This window comes from Ictidomys tridecemlineatus, chromosome 2, assembly GCF_052094955.1.
Source record: "Ictidomys tridecemlineatus isolate mIctTri1 chromosome 2, mIctTri1.hap1, whole genome shotgun sequence".
Lineage (NCBI taxonomy): Eukaryota > Metazoa > Chordata > Mammalia > Rodentia > Sciuridae > Ictidomys > Ictidomys tridecemlineatus.
The window spans coordinates 12,350,386-12,360,614 of record NC_135478.1 but is presented as its reverse complement, the minus strand read 5'-3'; positions in this window follow the sequence as shown (position 1 = coordinate 12,360,614).

Sequence of the window (10,229 nt, the reverse complement as noted above, 5' to 3'; positions counted from 1 at the left end):
TTCCAAGACATTTTCCTCATCCTAAAAGGAAACTCTCAAACCTGTTAACTACCCATTTTGTCGCCCACAGCCTCTGACTACCACTAGTCTGCTTTGTCTCTGGATTATCTCTTCAATATATAAAGGGAATCAATATATGATCTTTTATTTTCATACACCATAATGCTTTTAAAAGTTCTCTATGTTAATACCATTTATCAAAAATTCACTTATGGCTGAAAAACATTCCATTGTATGTATATGCCTTATTTTTAATCTTTTCATCAGGTTGATAAGAATTACTTCTGCCTGTTTTTTTTTTTTCCTTTGTGTACTGGGGATTGAACCTAGAGGCATTTCAACACTGAGCTACATCCCCATTCCTTTTTTTTTATTTTAAATTTTGAGGCTGGGTCTCACTAAATTGCTGAGAATGGCATTGCATTTGAGATTCTCTTGTCTCAGTTTCCAGAGTAGCTGGGATTAAGCATGTGTGCCATCATACCCAACTCTCCACATCCTTGACAGAATTTATTACTTTTTAAAAACGTTTCTAGCTATCATGGTGGAAGGATTGGCCTCACTGTGTTTTTTGCTCCGGACACTAAGCAAGCCTCTACTACTGCGCTGTATCCCCAGCACCTCACTGAGGTTTGGTTTTGGTACTGGGGATTGAACCCAGGGGCCCTTTACCACTAAGCTGCTTCTCCAGCCCTTTTTATTTATTTTGAGATAATCTCTAAATTGCTGAGGCTGACCTTGAACTTTGCAGCCTTCTTGCCTCAGCCTCCCAAATTTCTGGGATCCTAAGTGTGTGCCACCATCTAGCCCTTCTTGTGCTTTGGACTGGCATTTGTCTAATGACATGATAATGGACATATCTTTCTGTGCTTGTTGACCACTTGTGTATCTTTGTAAATCTACTCGAGTTTTTCACCCATTTCTCCCCTTTCTTTTTGAAATTGGTCTGGCATATGTTGCCTACTCTGAGTTCATACTTGTGAGCTCAAACAATCCTCCCACCTCAGCTTGATTAGTAGCTGGAACCACAGGTATATACCACTATGCCCAGCTTCCATTTTTAAATTGGATTACCTTTTTAAGTTACAGAAAGTATTTATATAAAACTTATGAGACATTATTTGCAAATATCATCCCATCCCATGGATTGTTTCCTCTTTTGATAGTGCCCTTTGAGGCTCAAAAAGGTTTTATTTGGTTTTTTTTTTTTTTTTTTTTGCTACTGGGGATTAAACCCAGGTGTGGTATCCCATTGAGCTATACAACCCCAGCACCCCCACACCCTCGTTTTTAAAGATAGTTTCTCCCGAATGTGCCCAAGATGGCCTTGAATTTGCAGTCCCCCTAACTCAGGCTCTCAAATTTCTGGGATTACAGGCATTTGCCACTACCCCAAGCAAGGCACAGAAAGTTTTAATCCTCAGTATTGCAAAAAAAACAAATTTTTTCCCCTGGTACTGGGGATTGAACTCAACCACTGAGCCACATCCCAGCCCTATTTTGTGTTTTATTTAAAGACAGGGTCTCACTGAGTTGCTTAGCCTCACCATTGCTGAGGCCAGCTTTGAACTCATGATCCTTCTGTCTCAGCCTCCCAAGCTGCTGGGATTGATTACAGGTGTGCACCACTATGCCCAGACAAAAAACTAACTTTGAGCAAGCCAAGACAACTTGTCCACATTGTTTCATTTGTTACTTGTGCTTTTTATGTCATATCTTAAACCAATGGCAAATAAAAGGTAATCAGATTTACCTCTTCTAAGAGTTTTATAACTCTCATTTAGATCTATAATCTATTTTTTTGTTTTGTTTTTAGGGGGTGAGTTGTACTGGGAATTGAACTCAGGTGCTCCACCATTGAGTTAGATTCTAACTCTTTTTACTTAGAGACAAGCTTTCCCTAAATTGCCCAAACTGACTTCTAATTTGTGATCGTCTGCCTCAAATCTCCCAAGTAGCTGGGATTATAGGCATGTGGTGGGTACTAGGGGTTGAACCCAGGGGCACTTTACCACTGAGCTGCATTCCTAGCCACTTTTTAGGACAGACTCACCATACTGTCCATGCTGGCCTTGAATTTACAATCCTGCTGCCTCAGCCTGCAGAGTAGCTGGGATTACAGGCATCCAGCACCAAGCCCTGCTCCAAAGTCATTTGTTGGAGAGACTAATCTCCTAATGAATGTTTTTGGCACCCTTATCAAGTCAGCTGACCTATATATAGCAACATGGGTTTATTTCAGGACTCTCCATTGTATTCCATCATTCTATAAACCTATCCTTATGCCAATACAACACTGTAGCTTTGAGGTAAGATTTGAAATGGGGAAGTGTTACTACTTCAACTTTCTCTTTTTCAAGACCACTTTATAGTTATTCTGTGTTCGTTGAGTTTCCATATGAATTTTAGGGTCAGCTTGTCAATTTCTACAAAGGAGCCTATGGGTTAATTTGGAAAGTACTGCCATCTTTACAGTCTTCCAATTCATGAACACAGATATTTCTCCACTTAGGCCCTTTTTTTAATATTTAAATTTTAGTCGTAGTTGGATACACTAACTTTATTTTACTTACTTTTATGTGGTGCTAGGATTGAACCCAAGGCCTCGCATGTACTAATCGAACACTTTACTGCTGAGCCACAACCCCAGCCCTTATTTAGGCCTTTTAATAGTATTTTTTCAGTTTTCAGTGAATAACTTTTATAATTTTTAAGTTTTATTCTTTTGATGCTACTATAAAATGTAATTGTTTTCTTAATTTCATTTTTGGATTGTTCATTGTGAGTGTATAGAAATACAACTGATTTTTTTTGTGTGTATCTTGTCTCCTACAGCTTTGCTGAATTTGTTTACTGGCTCTAATACAGTATGTTGTATTCTTTAGGATTTCTTATCTGTGAGGTCATGTCACCTGTGAATGTAGATAGGAATATGGATATCTTTTTTATCTTTTCTTATCTGTTGCTGTAGCTAGAACTTTCATTATAATGTTGGCATCATTATATAACTTACCTTCTTTTTATTTTTTTCTTTTGAGACAGAGCACCTCTGTGTTTCTCAGGCTTGTCTCAAACTCCTGGGCTCAGGTGTTCCTCTTGCCTCAGGCTCCTGAGTAGCTGGCAATACAGGCCAATGCTTCTGTGCCCAGAGGTAACATTTCTTTTTCTTTTTTCCTTTGTGTTGGAGGATGGGTACTGAGAATTGAACCCAGGGTTGCTCTATCACTGAGCTTAATTCCCATTTTTATTTCTAGACAGGATAATGCTAAGTTGCTTAGGGCCTCCCTAAGTTGCTTAGGCTGGCCTCACACTTGCAATCGTCCTGCTCACCCCCCACCGCCCCGCCCCCGTCACTGGGATTACAGGAATGCACTATTGCAACCAGCAGCATTTCTTTTTAAAGTATATTTGCAACCTCAGTAATTTTTTTTTTTTTTTTTTTTTTTTTTGCAGAGGGGGAAAGTTTATTTTTGGGCTCACAGTTTCATAGGTCTCAGTTCATAAGACAGCAGGCTCCATTCCTTGGGGCTCACACTGAGGCAGGACATCATGGCAGAAGAGTGTAGTGTAGGGAAGGAGCTCACATGATGATCTCGCCATGCTTTTCTAATGTTCAAACTTCAACATGTGGGGAAGCAGGACTCCAGGACTCGTCACTGATAACTGGCAATATCATCCATAGTCTCAACAATTCCAAGTTTGCTCAAAGTTCAAATCCAAAGTCTTTTCTGAAGTTCAATGCAATCTCACATTGTGAGCGCCCTTTTCACCACTGTGATGAGAGGACTGGACCAGAACAGCAGTAAAGGAGAAAAAGTTTAGTCGGGGGCTCACAGTTTCAGAGTTCTCAATCCACAGACAGCAGGCTCCATTCCTTGTGGCCCCAGATGAGGTAGAACATCATCTGGGAGTGACGGCAGAGAGTGTAGTAAAAGGAGGCAGCACACATGATGATCATAAATCAGAGGAGTAATCTTTCTCTTGACTGAATTCTATTAAATTTATGTGGAAGACCATTTTTTTCCTGCAAATAGTAAAATTTTAACTGAATACTTTGAATAAAGAACCTGAAGTGCTGCAGGTATAGCTCAATGATAGAATGCATGATTAGCATGAATGAAGCCTTAGGTACAATCCCCAGCACCAAATAAATAAAATATATAATATCTCTATGGGTACCAAGTTTATGAGTCACAGGTCAATAAGTTGGGTGTTTTAGTGCCTGCAGGGCCTAGACATTGTGTATGCAAGTATCATTGTGTATGCAAGTATCATTGTGTATGCATGTCTTTGCTCAGTAACCTGCCAATAGCTACCCACTCAAGTCTAATCCTGAACCTACTCTATGGGAAATACCTATGGATTTTAGCTTTTCAGATACCTGCAAGGATTTAGGAACAACTAAGGAGGGATGAGATACAGAGTTCAGAATGCATGGAAAACTTTCCTTATTTGTTGCCAAGAAATCATCTCTAAAAGAAGTGCTAAATAGTGTCCTCTTCAAAGATAACCCTCATGAGACAGGCATGGTGGCACATGCCTGTAATCCTACTGACTTGGGAGGCTGAGGCGGAAGACTGAGGAGGATGCCAAGTTCAAGGCCAGTCTGAGTTGCCACAGTCTGGCTGGGAACAATTCACTAGCCACTTATCAAGCAGAAACGAACTTTATTTTTAGAACACACCAGGCACCATAGGAGCTCTTCAGGAATTCCCTCAGAGCCCAACTGCCACCACCGGCTTCCCACAAGCCTCTCAACCCCCCAACTCCTCCTGCTCTTGAGGCCGACTGGCTGGGTCGCATGGGCGGAGCCAAAAAAAGTCCCCCAATGAATAGCTCCATGGTCTGAAAGGGCGGGAAACAGCCCAATGAGCATCACCGCAGAGGAGCCAATCAGCTGGCAGCTGGAAGTTTGCTGGGGTCGCTGTGAGCCAATCATCAGCTGGCAGCTGGAAGTTTGCTGGGGCCCCTTTGGCTGTGGCTCTCAACACTGAGTAACTTAGGGAGATTTTGTCTCAGAAAACAAAAAGGGCAGTGGTAGAGTGCACCTGGAGATTCTTAACGGGATGGTGGCACACACCTGTAATACTAGTGGCTTGGGAGGCTGAGGCAGGAAGATTGAGAATTCAAAGCCAGCCTTAGCAATTTAGAGAGCCCTGAACAACTCAGTGAGGCCCTGTATTTAAATAAAATACCAAAAAAAAAAGGGACTGGGGATGTGGCTCAGTGGTTAAGCACCCCTGGGTTCAACACCCAATCCCTTAAAAAAATCAATAAAAAGATCCTCATGGGTCAATGACTAACTTCAAGGTTACAGAATGTGTGTGCATGTAAGAATTCTCTACTGCATTAGTGCCCAAAATGAGACATGTTTTCTCCTTAAAGAGACTTCAGTTCCTAATTTCTCCCCATTGAAGGAACAATGAGAATGAAAGGACTGATTATTTCAATAACAGTTCAGTCTTCCTAAGTGTTCAAAATAACCCTTCATCTAGCTCAAGAATGACAAAAAATAAGCTGAGTGGGGTGGCACATACCTGTAATTCCAGTGACTCTGGAGGCTGAGGCAGAATGATCCCAAGTTCAAAGCCAGCCTCAGAAACTTAGCAAGGCCCTAAGCAATTTTGTGAGACCCTGTCTCAAAATAGAAAATGGGCTGAAAAATGCAGCCCTGGGTTCAATCCACAGCACCAAGAAAGACAAAAAGGAGACAAAAACAGAGGAAACTAAGGGGAGAAGGAAGAATTGCCTGCTGTTATTTATCAATCTCACTAATGTTAAAATATGTCTTTACTAAGAAAAGGTGATATTTGGTCCCTGGATGTATGTTGTTAGTTTTCCATTGCCGTCTAACAATTTATTCAAAAAGTTTAAGACAACACATATTTATTATTTCTCAGTATCTGTGGATGAGGAATCAAAGTGAGCTTAACTGGGCCCTTAACTTGCAATCAAAGGTTGGTCAAGGATGGGTTTCATTTAAAGATTCAGTTGTGCTGGACAGGGTGGTGCACTATAATTCCAGCTACTTAGGAGACTGAGGCAGGAGGATCCAAGTTTGAGCCCGGCATGGGCATCTTAGGAAGACCTTGTCTCAAAATAAAATTAAAAAGATCCAGGGTTGTAGTTCAGTGGTACAGTGCTTGCCTGGCATTAAGTGAGGCTTTGAATTTGATCCACAGTAGGAAGGGAGGGAGAGAGAAAGGAAGGAAGGAAAATGCTTATTATGGAACAGTCTTTTTCCAGAGTTGGTTGGCAGAGCTCCTGCAGCTGAAGACGTCAACTTCTTGTTGGCTTTTGGCCAGAAACCATCCTCGGTTCCTTGGCACATGGGTCTCTCGTGCATGGCAGTTTGCTTTGTCAGAAAGTGTAAGCTGCTAGCATGCCTGGTGGTGCATACCTGTAATCCCAGTGACTCAGAAGGCCGAGGCAGGAGGATTGCTAGTTTGAGGCCACCCTCAGCAATTTAGCGAGACCTTCAGCAATTTAGACCCTGTCTCAAAAAGTAAGAAGGCCTGGACATATGATATAGCTCAGTGGTAAATTCCCCATGGGTTCAATCCCCAGGATCCCTTCCCCACAAAATATGAAAGCCGAGTTAGATGTATATCAAGCATTTAGTCACTTAGTGGGGAAATTTACTCTCTTTTACTCACTTTTTGCCATACTCTTATTTTTTAGAAGCAAGTCACATACAAGGGAAAGAGATTATACAAGGGCCTGATACTTGGAGCAGGGATCACTGGGAACCATTTGAAATTTACCTACCACACAATGTTTGTATAAATCTAGATTGATCAGTTCATTTTTCTGGAAAGATAAAAGGGACAAGAAAAGACTAAAGCTTTCCCTCCTGTTATGTACTTAAGCTAATGGGGGGGGAATGCTATTCCTACAAATTTTTAGAACAGTCCTTCCCATGGGTTTCCTGTTAAAATACATTATCAGGTATCCTTCTCCAAAATAGGCTGGCTTCATCAACAGTGAAAATCTGCCAAGACATGGAACCTTTCCCTAGCCAGACACAGTGGCACACACTTGTAATCCCAGTTGACTCAGGAAACTGAGACAGGAGAATCCCAAGTACCAGCCTGCTTTGGCAAATTAGTAAATAAGATACACTAAAAAATTAAAAGGACTGGGGTATAGCTCTGTGGCCAAGTGTCCCTGGGTTCAAAATTCTTAGTACTGCAAAACAAAACAAAACAAACAAACAAACTTTCCTCTTTCCTGCTCAGCAAATACCAAAGAATTACTTCAACACCCAAAGCAGTCTTACTTAACCCACTGCCACACATTCTGGCCTTGAACTTAAGGGATCACCAGAAGCTCAAAACCAAAATTTTATTTTTTTATTTATTGTGCTAGTGATGGAACCCACAGCCTTGCTCATGCTAGGCAAATGCTTGGTCACTGAGCTAAAACCCCAGCCTTGTGCCCAAAATTTTAGTAGTACCTTGCTTGGTCTTTAAACTTTCAATTGCCAGCTTTCACTATGAGCCTTAACTGAGGTCTCTTGCAAATCTGTTTGTTTCCTGGCCACACATTCAGAAGTTTGTGCATTTCAATTTCATCATTAACTTTTTTTTCCATTTATTTTTTAGTTGTAGGTGGACATAATACCTTTTTTTTTTTTTTAAAGACAGACAGAGAGAGAGAGAGAGAGAGAGAGAGAGAGAGAGAGAGAGAATTTTAATATTTATTTTTTAGTTTTCGGCGGACACAACATCTTTGTATGTGGTGCTGAGGATCGAACCCGGGCCGCACGCATGCCAGGCAAGCGCGCTACCGCTTGAGCCACATCCCCAGCCCCATAATACCTTTATTTTATTTTATTTTTATGTGATGCTAAGGATTGAACCCAGTGCTTCACGCATTTGAGGCAAGCGCTCTACCTCACAGCTACAACCCCAGCCCATCATTAATTTTTCTATTCACTTCACTTGCAATTTTCCTCATAGATTGATTCATGCTTCTCTCTCTCTCCCCTCCCCAAAATTTTGAGCCAGACATGGTGGTACACACCTGTAATCCCAGCAACTGAGGAGGCTGAGGCAGGAGGATTGCAAGTTTGAGGCGGGTTTCTATAACTTATTGAGACACTCAGAAACTTAGCAAGACACTGTTTCAAAATAAAAAAAAAATAATAAGAAGAAGGGATGGGGATATAATTTAGTGGTAGAGAACCCTGAGTTGAATCCCCATTAATCCCTTTCCAAAACAATAAAGATTGAAAATAACTGACATATCACACAAGGACATATGCATAAACCATAGGTGTAGTATATATGACTACAAACCTAATGCATACGCAGAAAACGATAATTTTGAGTCACACAAGATAAAAAAGTTGTAGAGATTTATTGTACAACATTGTGCTTATAATTAACAATACTGCACTATACACTTAAAAATCTGTCCATAGTGGGCTGGGGTTGTGGCTCAATGATAAAGCATGAGCTTAGAGTGTATGAATCCTCAGTACCCTCCCCCCAAAAAATTGGTTATAAGGATAGACTTCACATTATGTGTTTTTTTCCTAATGTGTGTGCATTGTAGGAGCAGGACACAGCAGGGAACAAGTCAGCAGGGCTATGCTAAGTCTTTGATTTGGGTTTTTTGTTTGTTTGCTTTTGGTACTGAGGATTGAACCCAGGGTTGGTTAACCACTGAGCAATATCCCCAGCCCATTTTATCTTTTATTTTGAGACAGGTTTTGCTAAGTTGCTGAGGCTGGCTTTGATCCTCCTGCTTCAGCCTCCTGAGCCCCTGGGATCATAGGTGTGCATCACCATGCCCAGCTGAGTCTTTAATTTGGAAAACAAATTCATAAAAGAGAGGAGAAATGGAACATTGCTAAATCTCAGAAAACCAACATCTCCTCCCTGCCCATCCTTTCCTGATCATTCCCTCAGCTAACCAGGGATAATTACTTGTTTGTTTTTATAGTTTATTCAGCCTGTCTGTTTTTGACACCTACACAATTATTAAGCCATCATATATGCACATGTGCCCATTTGTTTGGCTTCCCCTTATGTTCATAAAAATCATGTTGCCATATGTGCCTGTGGTGTATTCAGTTGCATTACATTACTGTTTATTTATGCTACCATAAATGGACATTTGGGTTAACTTTTGTGTGAACTCTTAGGAACAGCACCATTCCAACCCCCCCTTTTTTTTTTTTTGATACTAGGGATTGAACTCAGGGGCACTTGACCACCGAGCCACATCCCCAATCCCCAGCCCTATTTTTTTTTTTTAAATATACGTTCTAATTTTTCTTTATAATATTTATTTATTTAGTTTTCGGCGGACTCAACATCTTTTGTTTGTATGTGGTGCTGAGGATCGAACCCGGGCCGCACGCATGCCAGGCGAGCGCGCTACCACTTGAGCCACATCCCCAGCCCCTTATTTTGTATTTTATTTAGAGACAGGGTCTCACTGAGTTGCTTAGTGCCTCACCATTGCTGAGGCTGGCTTGGAACTCGCCATCCTCCAGTCTTAGCCTCCGGGTCCGCTGGGATTAACCCAGTGCCTTACATGTGCCAGGCAAGCACTCTACTGCTGTGCCACCATGCCCGGCCCAAACCTTTTTTAAACTTCCTAAAGTGTGTCAGCAAGTTTCTGTGAAATAGAAATACTGGGTCATTTGGTTCAATGAAGCTTCAGTTTCATCAGATAAAGTCAAAGTGTTAGATTTTAGTCAAACATAGCATGTTTGAGGCCCTGAGTTCAATCCTCAGAACCACAAAAACAAACAAACAACAATAAAAAAACAAAGACTGTGAACCAAATATCCACTGCCATTCCTTGTTTGACCTTCAGATTTCTTCTTCCTAAGGATTTAAAAAAAAAAAGAATACACACACACATGCATATATATAAATATTGAGACAGGGTCTCACTGAATTGTTGAGTCTGGCCTTGAACTTGTGATCATCCTTCAAGCCTCCCAAATCACTGGGATTACAGGTGTGTGCCACTGTGTCCAGCCTATTTTATATTTTTATTGTGGTGCTGGGGATTGAACCCAGGGGCATTTTACCTCTAAGCTACATTCCCTGCTCTATTTTATATTTTACTTTAAGACAGGTTCTCATTATGTTGCCTAGACTGGTTTCAAACTTGTGCTTCTCCTGCCTCAGGCTCCTAAGTACCTGAAATTACAGACATGTATCACTGCATCTGGTCTAATGACTTTTAGCTTATGTACAACCTCTGCA